The following is a 13,202-nucleotide window of genomic DNA, read 5'->3' as shown; positions in this document are numbered from 1 at the left end:
GTTACTGAGTGCAGTGGTCGGGGTAAAACCAGGCGAAAGGCACAGTTGGGAGAAAAAGCGGGCGGCAGATGAGGGAGGGAGGAAAAAAGTGCCCTGATGCATATGAATTGACAAATGTCTGTTTTGGCTGCTGAGAATGGAGCTCAATTGTAGGTCTGAAGAAACATCAAAACACAATTCAGGGTTGACATCCAGTGGGCGGAGGAGAGGGGAGGGGCTTCCCCGGGCTGCAGGCACTGCACTGGGGCCTTCTTCCACGGTGCTTAAACAAGGAGAGCCCCGGCTCCCTCCCAAGGAACGAGAGGATCACGGCGAGGTGGGGAGGGTGTAAAGTTACAGTTTCAGGGCGCTCCCCGCTCTCGTGAGAGCCGTTGGTGCATGTCTGGTCGCAAATTATTTGAGGGAAGTCCAGGGTCGGATCTCACGTCTGCGAGAGTGAGTCTCCGGGTCGAGTCTTAAATCGTCGTATCCTGTTTCACTTTAGACAGAGAAAGGTCTCGCGTCGAAGCCTTGAGGTGATCTCAGGTCCTGTAAAGGGGTGACTAGAGTTAAGTCTCAATTCACAAAGGTACCTCGGCTAAAACTGAAGTCAAATCTCAACTTAACAAATGGCCAAATGCTTTATTTTAGGATCTGAATGCCGACCGTTGAAAGACGGTTCGTAAGATTCTGAAAAGCTTCCTAAGTCTTTTTAGACAACCTCATCATTGAGTGCATGGGCCGAATAATAACAACACTCTCGGTTACGTTGTCATTTTATGGTATTACTTCCGCTTTCTTTGACCACCCGGGTGGAGTTTGTATTCATCATTAACCCAGAACAGTGACAATCGCAAAAATAAAACGGTAAAATGTATGCCCAATCCATAAAAATCCATTAAAAAAAACGGGAGCTTGAAACATGCTACTTCACTGTGAATGGATTCTCATCTGGATTTTAAATGATGTGATAGTAATGTGAGAAATATCGAGGCACGGTGCAAGAGCATAGTTTCCTTTTACCTATTTGTGTACTGGCACACGTAAATATACACGTCGTCAAACTCGCTCACTCATCATTCCAAGAACAATCCCTCTACTGTAGACGTTACAAACATCGTTAAATGAAGTGCAGTTCAGACGGTGTGAAAAGCAAACTGTACATATGTGCTGGTAATGGCTCGGAGTGGTGCCGTTTGCATGTATTATCTGCGCCTCTCAGACGTGGTAATTGAGACTCAGTGCTGCTTTGAGTCTGGGTGAGAGGCAAATAAATGCATCTCCTCACAGCTAATGCTGAAATCCGATCCTGTCTGCACATATTTGCCGTGGGCTGTGCGCTGTCTGTGCCCGTAAGCCTGTGCATTACGGCAGATTCATCAATCGCCTGTTTATCTCGCCGAGTGAGCAAGAAAAAAAGAAGAGCTGCACTAAATTCCCATTATTAGATAAAGCGCGATGAGGCCGTGGGCGAGAGGAGACAGACAGCGTGGCTTTGATGCAGCGGCAAACCCTCCAGACAGCGGGTGTCGTCTTGTTGTTGTGTAGATCATTAGTGGCACCACTCTGAGATGATGTTTTTCACGGTTCGGGGAGAGTTGATTTCCTCTGATCAATGTGGTGGATCTACTCTGGTGGAGTAGAAAGAGTACGTCTTAACAACGGTGATGTCATTAGCCTGGCGCTCCTCGGACTGCGGGGCCAACAAAGACTTTACAACAAGCTGCTTCCCTTTAGAAACTGTGCACAGATGGCTCAGGATTCTAAACTGTAATCCTGGAGCGTCAAATGCACCAATGCACACCCCCCCCCCCCCCCCCCCCCATGGTGGATATTTCATGCACCCTTTCAAAGTTGTCGCCAAGTGTTTAGATTTATTCATGTTTTTATTTTAAGTTGGTCATAATAAGAGCACCAAGTTCATTTTAAGCAACTTTGCCACACGCAAATAATTGTGTGATTCTGAACACTAATTGAAGCTCTGGGGGCGTTATATTTATTTGGGTTCAAGAGTTGAAAAATAACATTCTATTTCTATAGATGCATCACTGAAAAGGGGATCCAAGTGCTCATCTCTTTATAAGTCTGTCTCTAATTTATTGCTCCGATGTGTGCATGTTCACCCAAGGGTACGGAAATGGGTCAGTCACGGCCAAACCACAAAAAATCCACAGTTTCATTCTATAAATAAAACAACCGGCACCGTGTACCATCTCACCAACACATCCATGATTCGCTTCTCACGTCAGTAAACCTTGCACACGGAGGATCTCAGATTTACTAGCACGGAAGGATACGACTCTGGATAAACTTTGAGGAGAAGTATTTCATTGGATTCACGTCTGATTAACAGAAGCTAGCCTTAGCAACTGGAAAATGAACAGACTACTCCGTACAGGCTTTTGAGTCCAGGTTAAAACTCTTTAATTCAGAACCTGCTGATCCACAAGTGATCACCAACAGCAAGCGGGTGCGAGGTGGACTAATCTTCCCGGAGAGATCTAATTCCAAGCGGTATTCTGGTTTATTTTCTCATCACTTTTTTGACAAAACCTTTCAAGTGCAGGCAGCAGTGTCATCCACTCCCACTTCTAGGAGCTCTGCATGGCACAGTAAAGGTAAGTGATGTAATACAGATCACCACCCATCACTACTGTACAAGCTCCATTATCTCCCATGGCCCTCTTGACTTGCCCTTTCACCTGGTACACGTTGTTGTACGCTGTTTAGTATCTTCTTCAGGAGGTCAGTTTTGCCGTAGTTTCTTGATCACCATTGGAACCCGATAAAAATAATCAGTCTTGCTTTGAAGGCAATTCATCTTCAGGGTAACCTACATATGTGCATGTTTCCACAGCTGGATCTGTAGGCAGTGTGACATTGATAATTCCTCTGGAACCAAGGTCCAAAAAATGTAAGCAACTTCATATACTCTTTTTGTTAGATATTTTTAAACACACTTAGATACGTTTGACTTTCATCACATCTTCACATTTGAACCTCGGGATGCCAGTTGGTCAACCTTAAACAGTTAAGACCCCAAGGAAGTGATGTGTAAGATAATTTAGCATCAATATGAATGTGCCTTTAAATGTTTACTCCAAGATATGGTCATTAATTCAGTCTGCTAACGACATACCAGTGCTCGTTTATTTCTCGGGAAAACTGAACCACATTCTACAGTAGAAGTAAACTTTCCTGGTGAGAACAGCCAAGATAACCTGGATCTAAAGTTACAACAGAGATAACCACCTGGCCTTTAAAATCATTCCCAAGGGAAATTTCTCTCTCGCTCTCTTTCCCTCTTCAAAGTGCAGTGTGTTGCTCCAGTGCCATCACTTGCCTTCCCCCCGATGTCACATTTGACCTCTTTCTCTTGCCTCTCCTAAAAGGAGGCAAGCACGCAATCCTGTGCTGCAGGGAAGACGTAACATCATTCATAATGCATGCATTAATGCCTATTAGATTGTGAGATTTAATTTCACAGCACCGTGAGAACACATGGCTTTCACAAACCTTGTTCTTCCGCTGTTGAAAGCTGGCATTTTTATTTTAAAAAGGGATATTTGAGGTTGGACATAGACAAAGGAAAAATGCTTCACAGTTGATGACATAGGTCGCATTACTAAATGGGAAATGAGATGGTGAAAACATTGCCATCGATGATGTATTATTTACTTTTATGTAGTTATAGTCCTAAGCAATCAACAATATTCACATCCTTGTGTTAAAGCATTACATTGACATTGCTATCATGTAAATGCATTTTTGTAATGTGATATAGACATAAGAGTCGTGGAAACTGTCGCACAAATATCATATCTGACTACATCCTTGCAACTGTATATTTGTAAAGAAAAGGGAAAAGTGAAACCGTTTTCTCACAAATTGTAATTGATACCTTTAGACCAGCTGGTACGGCAGTGTGCAAGTAATCTGACTCTGTATCTATTTATCCTTGTTTACTTCACCTGTTTACCTCTGCACAGTCCTCATAGGGAAATGAGCTCAGGGAGATATGCGGTTCAGACAACGAAAGCTTTGCCGACAACATTCTGTATGTAATTACTTTTAGAGGTTGCACAAATAACAGATGGAAAGGTGACCTTTTCACAATATTTATTTATGCTTGAAATTTAATCCGTCCCTGTCTGGCCTTTGTGTAAGAGAATGCTCAAATATCAAATGAAGGCAGGTTTTGAAAAAAAGAAACATGCATTTATAAGCTGTGCTTTATAAGAGGATCAGTGTGTTTTGACATGTTTGTGAGATTTTCAATATATAATTCTTTTATAAAATGTTCAACTTGTAATAGAATTAGCAGACATGTTGGTTTAATTTCCCCCTATGTGTAGATCCTTTCTCATTATTTTCCATTAAACTGACCTTGCAGAGCCAGTCTTGGTGGCATGCTAATTTCCCACTCGGCGAGACTCGGACCTCACTGGAATGAAGCCAACACGGCACGACACTCTGATGCCAAAACCCAAATTCACCACATTAAAACATCCCAATTTGTCTCTGAAAGTCTTGAAAATTCCACATCATTGTTTTCTCTCCCACTGTTAATAAGAACTAATTCCTACATACTCATCATCTTATCTTTACTCCACCTCCCACTCCTGTCTCATCCCATCTCCTCAAGAGCTAACTCAAAGGTAATTTGCAATTCTCAGTGGCAGAAGAATAGATGTCTCCTCTCGGCGCTAGGTAACAGAATTATGTGAGTAATGAGAGAGTGAAAAAAAGAGAAAAAAGAGGTAAAAAAAAACATTTCAACACGAGGAAGGTTTATTCTTCTTGATTGTTTTTTCCATCTTGGGATCCATGGAGGCTGAGCCGCAGAGGAAGAAGCCCTGTAAACAATCAATGGATGGGACTTCCATCCAGGAGTATTTTGTGTGCAAAGGAGCACTCGGTATAGGCAAGAATCACACAAGACCAACAAGCACAGAAAATAAATCATGATATCTTGAGCTCTTTTTCATTAACATTTCCGTACAGCAGTTCAATAAAGTAATAAGAAGCACACAGACTGAGATGCATGGTGGAGTTGGATGTTTCCTCGGGCCCACAAAGCATAATAAATAAACTATATCATCCTGAATTTCATCAATTCAATATGTAAGACCAAACAACCAAACATCATTAATATTAGTCTTTTTTTCTTGTTAATCAATGCATTTTTGCTGTCACTAAAAATAGTCTATGAATCAATATTTAGCACCGTTACTACCTTCTCAAATCTCAAATGCATCCACCAAGCACCCAACGTGCACATTACCTCAACACTTTTTATTGCCAGTCCTGCAGAGTGAATTAAATGCACAAACAAAATCGCACGCACACGCACACGCACACACACACACACACACACACACACACACACACACGAGCCAAATGAATAAAACAAGCTGCATATACAAGCACAGAGATCCACAAGCAGGCAGGCTTGTTAACAGGTAAGGACATTTCAATGACAGCCGTACTGTCAGCCCATGGGTGATTTCACAGCTCATCAAACATATTGGCCAGTGTCAATGGTATTTAAAAACACAACAATACAAATTAGGGCTACACAAACACCAACGTATGGTTATTATTTGTAACAACTAATGTGGTATTGTGTTTTTCATATATTGTTTTTTTTGGCATACAAAACCATCCTACAGCCAACTACACATGCTGCATAAAAAACACACACACATGCACAGCGGGAATTGTATAACATGCTGTGAAAGGGTTCTTTTAAAATCCTTGGTACACTAGCGGCACTCCTTGTATAAGAAGACAACAAAGCAAAAACAAGGTCAATGACACGGCAGCTAGGGGTGACAGGCTTACCCATTAGTGAACTGGTGAGCCCCGGCCCCTGTCTCTCTGACTGCCACCACCAACAGTGCATCTGTAAAACATGGAGCTCAAGAGAAGCTATCAAACATACTATATATTACCATAATTATCATCAACCTATATTGCAGATTTCAATGTGAAAACCAGAAATAAATTGAATGAACTGAAAAGAGTTCCTAGGGCAGAGGAATGTGTCGACGGCAGCAGCGGGACAGTTTGTCTAGTGTCACATTTAAAGTTTAGTACCGTCAAGTAGTTGGAAATGTAGCTGTGTCAATTGGTCCCAGTGAAGCCTTGTATCTGTGAAATACATAGAGTGAGAAACATTTTTACAATACAAATAACATGAAATAATCAGCAATTTTCTTCGCAACTAAACAAAACATTACATCTAGGGTTTAGTAATTGTTTTTAAATCACAATACCAGAAATGTTCAGATACCGATAGAGTACTTAATACTTAATACACTAATTTCGATAGCCTGTGTGGTTTGGCTCACTGCAGAGGGGATGCAGATAGGGGGGGTGTGCAGAGGTCTAAGAGGCCTCAGCTGCAGCTTGTTGACTGATTTGTGTCCCTCCCTGATGAGCAGTAGTTGTGATCCGGCGGAAAAGGAGGAGAAACATGTTGAGGAGAGACATATTGTTCCTTCTATCGCTGCTACGCCGGACCTTTCATGTCCAGACCTACTGGTATCGTCCTGCATGGATTTGTGAGTACAAAAAGGCAAGGCCACAAATAGGCAAAGCTGGGCGGTTGTGAGCTTGCACCCTAAATCCACGAGAGTGTAACGCTCACCATCTCCTGCTGAGAAGGCATCTGTCTGCATAACCGCCCTGAGGTAATAACAGTAAAGGTCCCCACCCGCTGTGTGAAATGAATCCCGTGCCACTCACTCACACACACACACACACACACACACACACACACACACACACACACACACACACACACACACACACACACACACACACACACACACACACACTGCGCACGTGGACAGGTTGTGCTTATATTGCAGGTTACCACCAGCCGTCAGCCAGGGAGTCCCACGGGCCTCTAATTATGTGAAGGGTGGGCTATCAAAACCCAAATCAACACAATGAGGTGCAGGAGTTTGTCCTGACCCATCGCCGGACCTGTTCAGCTGCAAGCTGAATCTATCCACCGTAGTTTTGTTTTAATTCCACGTTCTTTTAAAGGCAAAATGCCATGTTAACAGAGTATTAACAATTGGCCGTTCTATTATAATAAAATAGTTCTACATAATAGTACATGATAAGTAGTCTTTCCCTGCTTTCAGCCCTTTGCCAATATTGACCTAATGGCTACATGATGTGCACTGACTACACTGAACTAAAACCCTGCTGGCAATGACATGATTTTCATTAAAGGGGTCTGGCACAATGAGGGGGATGAGGAGAAGGAACGAGAGGCCACCCTGCAGCAAGATGTATGGCTCTTTGGGCATAATGCTAGAGGGGAAGCAGACTTTGGCTTTATCCGCACAGTAATTGCATCATCAATTATATCTGCTAAACGCTTTTTAAGTCACCTGCTGATGTGGCCAACATTAACCTCGCTGCACTTGATCAAGGTGAACACTATAACACGCTATCCAGTGCACACCGGTCAGGTGAAACCTTAGTTACTGTTTGTACGGACCACGAGGAAACCGGACAAAGGTTTTGCACAAGCGTAAATCCACTTTAATTTCAAACAACGTGACCAGTTCCTTTTATTTTTGAAATCTTTATTTTGCCGGTGAAAAAGGGGGTTTGGACTGGCTCAGAAATATTGTGCAAAAGCAGCAATGTGGCCCAGGGAAAGCATCCGGTGAGTTAATATGCCCACTCTCTCCCCCCGCTGTATGCCTCTGGATCTCTGACTGGGAAATCAATAATGTCTCCAGCCCAGCAGAAGTCAATATGTGTCACTGTGCCTTTTCTCTCAAAGCATTCATAAGTGTTGCATAGCTGTGACTGTGTAAGTGCATTCACACAGCATGCTGAGGCCAATCGAACATCACAGGACCTCGTCTCCAGACACGTATTTTGAAAATCCCTGACAATTGAGGTCAAATTGCAGGTCTTTATCTCAAAAGTCTTTTTTTATTAGCGTCATTTTGTTCCAACTCTGTTCTTGGTTTGAACAAATATTCTGTTATATTGAACCCCAAAGAAGTAAGAGAAACACATCCATTTACTCACTGATGCCCTTATTGAACTAGATGAACATTATACTGTATACTACCAGGGATTTGCAATTTGTCACATTTAATATTTGTCACCGAGCGGTTACCTCAGCTGCTGTTTACTACAGACTGCCACTCAAACTTAACTCTAAATAGCCCCTGGCTTCTAACCTTTTCCTGGGCTATGCCTTAATTGCATCACAATATTAGAACACCTCTATTGAGATACTAGTTGAATTCTGTGGCCTTCTCACTCTCTACAAAAATTGCAGGTCATGTTTGTGTGTGTGTGTGTGTGTGTGTGTGAGTTTGATTGCTTTTAGCGGTTTCCTCTTTTACCTTCTCGCCCTTGCCCTCAAGGCACTAACTACTTGGTCACACTATAGACTAAGCCTTCATGCAGGGTTACTGCACACCCCACACGCTATGGGGCTTTGGGACCAGACATTGGCTGAGGCCCTGACTGAGAGAAATGCGCTTGGTGCAAAGCCCTGAGAAGAGCAGGAACAATCACCTAAATACTGTCAATAACATTTGCCATTTATTGTAAGAGCAGTCAGGTTCCCTTAGCATCGTGGTTGTCTTTTTCTAAGTCCTTATAGATTCTTCTTCTTTCCTGCAAGGCGACGTGTAAGTAATTAAGCAAAGATATTAGGATGATGTGTTTTGCTATCTGCCAGCCATTTCACATTATCCTTGAAAGTAATCCTATATTTTGCACTTAAGGCTGCAACACATCACCCCGGGAGTGATATTGTCAAAACATATTAGTAAGATTATATACAGCAGTTCATAAACAGCAATTGAAATACTGTGGTACCATATTTATACAATGATGCATAATTGTCCAAATACAGAGCCCACATGTCAAAGTACTTCATCAGTTAAGGAGACTTCTCCCTTTCCTCTTTGTAGTTTGAACAGTGAAGACATTTAAAAAAAACAAATATGAATATTGATTGAAACATTAAAACGATGCAGTTTAAGAAAAAAAAAACAGTAACAGATTGGATAGGATAGGATTTGTGTTTATGTTCTTGTGAACACTCATCATTCAGATAACGGGAGTTGCACTGTGACATCTCCGTTCATAGGGAAACATCTTGGAAAAGAAACAAAGATGTCCATACATTTGGGAAAAGGCTTGGAACAATATTCGGATGTATCAGTTAAAAGGACATTTGTTTACATTATAATTTACTTCTTTTTAAACTTTTCCATGATGATTTTGACCTTTTTAATGTTTTTTTTTCGTTTTGAAGATTTGATGACTGAGATGTTTGACTGGCCGCGTCTTTAACACTGCTATTTGGAATAAATAATTAAGAATATTGTGATTTAAGAGGACAATATGCAGACACAGATAGATGTCATGACAATCTGTATTTCTATTAGAGGAGAGAAACGGACTCCTTTGTCAATAAGCCTTCAGGCCCTGCTTTCAACACAGAATCAATGTTGCTCCACTTACAAGTAAATTGAAACAGTTTTTCCATCAAGTCCCCACCATTTTAATTTTCACCTGAAGGGGTCAGGGAGAGGACACTTTAGTGATGATGAAAGACATTTTCCCATTTTCGCAGCTTGGTCACGCGTTGACACATCATTATCCCATTGACTTAATACATGGATTCCCTTCTCTCTCTTCCATCAGCACCAGTCTCTCTTTCTCGCTCTCCTTCTCCTCTTTCTCTTCCATCTATCTTCCATCCATCGCACATCTGCGCCGTAGATCCCTGTATGCTCTCCCCGGCGATCCGGCCCCCACCACACCACCCACCGTGGACCCCTTAGCTTCTCATCTCTTAATCTTTTCTACACATCACTTTGTCCATCCACCTCCTCTCGGCTGTCTGTCATGTTCTCCTTCCCCCCAGATTCTCCCGCCTTGAATCCACTTTATCCATCTTCACATTAAGTCCCTCTTCTTTTATATTGTCCTGCTCCTTTGTCATTTTCTTCCTGCAGCTTCTTTGATTTCTCCACGGCACTCGGCTCCATCAGTCTGTTCCAGCTCTTCTTCCTCTACTGTTGACAATTTAATGTATTTAATCCCAGATTCAATGAAGATAGACCTTTGTTTTCTTTTTGCAATTTGATATCAGACCAGTGTTTTGACTTCCGAGTTAATTGCCATCTATAAGACAAGTATAAAGGGTCCCTGATTGTCACTTTTGAACTGCTCAAGACCAGAAGAGAGAGGAACTGTCGTTCCGTTTTTGCACTTAGAGTCCAACACAGATGGATTCTCCCACACCTCGCACGTTTCTGAAAATGTGAGGAACTTCCAGCATTTGCGCAAAAGGCACCATCACAGCTGCTTGGTTAAAGAAACAGGGAATACTACACTTTAGTAGTTTAAAAATAGTTTGTTTAATTTCCCCTATGCTTTTTTTTTTCATTACGACTTTAATGAGACGATCACCACATTCTACTATCACACTATTTGCACACGGTCCCTTTGCTACGAACAAAAAGTGTTGCTGCTGTAACACTGATTCAACACCAATCAAGAGGTGAGCAATTAGAAGGCCTGCACGTTCCCATAGTGAGAGCAGAGAAAAGGTGCTATGAGGCAACAGAAAATAACCACAATGCACCAGGCAGCTTGTTACCAACACCTCCTGAAGAAACGACCTGCACAAATCGTGGTGATTAACATGCAGTATTTGGATAATAGGGTCCGTTTTAACATCATGTTCCAACAGATTAACTCTCAGACGACACAAATCACAAATGATGGACATATTGATGCAGTATAAAATGTGATGCATGACCGACTGCAAAGAAATTAAAAGGCAACAGCAGGTTGTATCAGATACCAAACTCACATCAAAACATGTATCCCAGTGTAATGCTGCAAAACTGCATTATGAAGTAGTTTCCCTGTACCTTGTATGAATATCAGTGGTTGTAATATTTTGTCAAAACCAGCTACACATTGATTATTGTTCAATTCAGGTTGACCAATTATCTGATCACCCAAGTGAGCATCCTAAGCCTTAATAATGAACTGTGTTAGCAGAAATATAGGAAAGAAGGGGTAGAGATGAAGAGGCCATCATCTTTTTCCATCAGTTGACTGCTTTGGCCTTGTAGCAGAAGGCCAAAGTGAGGTTGCACGTTTGTTCCTTTTTGATAATGTGCTATAGCAGTATAGTACATTATTGAATGCCTGCCATATGCTCATGAAACAAATATAATATCCAAACATTATCAAACTTTTTTTCCATTTGTTGATGAAAGATTTCTCTATAAACTCCTACACCAAAAAGTTTCTCAGGCCAGCTCAGCAATATGTCTGTCTATTATTTCCCTTCCATATTTTAATGAGAGGAAGTGATGTGTGGGCGTTGAGCGAGGGAGGGCCACTGTGGAAGCTCTCATCTCCCAGGATAATTAAATCAAGCTTTAAAATGTAAATATACCATAAAACAATATTGAGCTCCACTGGGTTTAATTGATGCCCATCCTGAATGCTCGATGAGGCTGTTAATTTTGACTGATGACTCACTACTCATGACCGCCGACAGCAGGGCTCACGGAGTCAGGAGTGGCCTTGATCAGGAACATTTAATGGCTTAAAACCCAAGTGCCATTGCTGAAATATTTGCAAATGTGATGATGCCACATTTCTGATGGGCTCTCTACTCCCCTCTGGACACACACAGACTGTGGCCCCTGTGGTCTTTCATCTAATTCCAACAGAGCAGAGAGTGTACCAGTACGCCACACCAATGCATGGCGTGCCAGGTCTCATGCGGTCTTTTTTAGTGTCAGGCAAGCCCCCCCAACCATGACCACACTGTGACCAGGCCGTATGCCATGCAGCCAGTCCGGTCCTACTCGGGGATGTTGTAACCGTAATTAATGACAGAACCATTTAAAGTAAATTAGGTTACTGCCTGTCATACAAGACATTGATGAAAGGTGTTTCATAATTTATTGTCCAATCGGTCTATTAGCAGGCTCATAAACAGTTGTACACGCTTAGCAAACTCATTAAGATACCACGGAACCAGCCTACTGGCCGACTGTACCTTTACTGTCTTTATGTGTGTTTCATTTTATTGTCGTTGCGTGTGTGCATATGGGAGAGTTCAGATGACTTATTGATGAAGGAAAAGGGACCTTTTCTGTTCAGCCCTCACTGTTAAAACATCAGAACCAGAAGCCAAAGAGGAAATATATCATTCATGAGTGCTATACAGTGGCCATTTTGTACGGTCCAGAAGAGTGGCGTGCTGTAACTTTTGGCTATATTTCCTGTTTTCACAGAACTATTTAGTGAAAAACGTTCATTTTTGTCTTCAAGAATGCAGTTTAGTTTTTGCAGAAGGATTGACAGGTAGCCTGTCATATTTAGAAAGGGTCTCGGTTCTTCAAAGTTGTCTCAGCACCTTCACACTCTGCAGGTGTGTGCTGTAGACTTGAGAAGGCTTCTTAAAATTCCGGAGGTTAATTAACGATGCCGACACATGTGAACTTGCCAAGGAAGAAGGTGCTCATCTTCCTCTTCACCTTAATTTTCCTCCCCCTTCGCTCGACTTTCTCACCTCCACATTTTCCCTGGCTGACTTTCTCGTCTTTATTCATCTCTTCTCATCTCGCCTCCCCCTCCCCCCTCCCCCCTCTTCCTCGCCACCTTCATTATCTCCTTTCTTAAAACTCCCTTTGCCAATCAAGGCAAGGCAAGGCAAGTTTATTTGTACAGCGCTTTTCATACACAAGGCAGACTCAAAGTGCTTCACATAACATGTCATACAATAAAGTGAAATAAAATGCAAGAATTAAAAGACAATCAAAAAACAGCTAATAAAATTGTAAATATCAAACGAATTAAAAGTTACAGTGCAGAGTGAGAGATTAAAATCTTATATAATTGTTTAATTAAAGATTTTAAGGGCAATGTGGGTAAAATTTAGCAGAAGGCGAAGGTGAACATAAAGTCTGTTTTAAATGTGGTCAGAGTTGGGGCGAGTCTTACATCTTCAGGAAGTTTTTTCCAGCAGTTTGTTGCATAGTGAGTAAATGATGCTTTCCCATGATTTGTATTTACTCTGGGAATCACTAACAGATTGGTGTCAGAAGATCTTTGTGATCTTGAAGGCTTATGTAGTGGAAGCATATTAGTGATATACTTTGGCCCTAAACCATGTAGTGATTTATATGTGA

This window comes from Pungitius pungitius, chromosome 10 (genome assembly GCF_949316345.1).
Source record: "Pungitius pungitius chromosome 10, fPunPun2.1, whole genome shotgun sequence".
Taxonomy (NCBI): Eukaryota; Metazoa; Chordata; class Actinopteri; order Perciformes; family Gasterosteidae; genus Pungitius; species Pungitius pungitius.
This window is presented reverse-complemented; position numbering follows the sequence as displayed.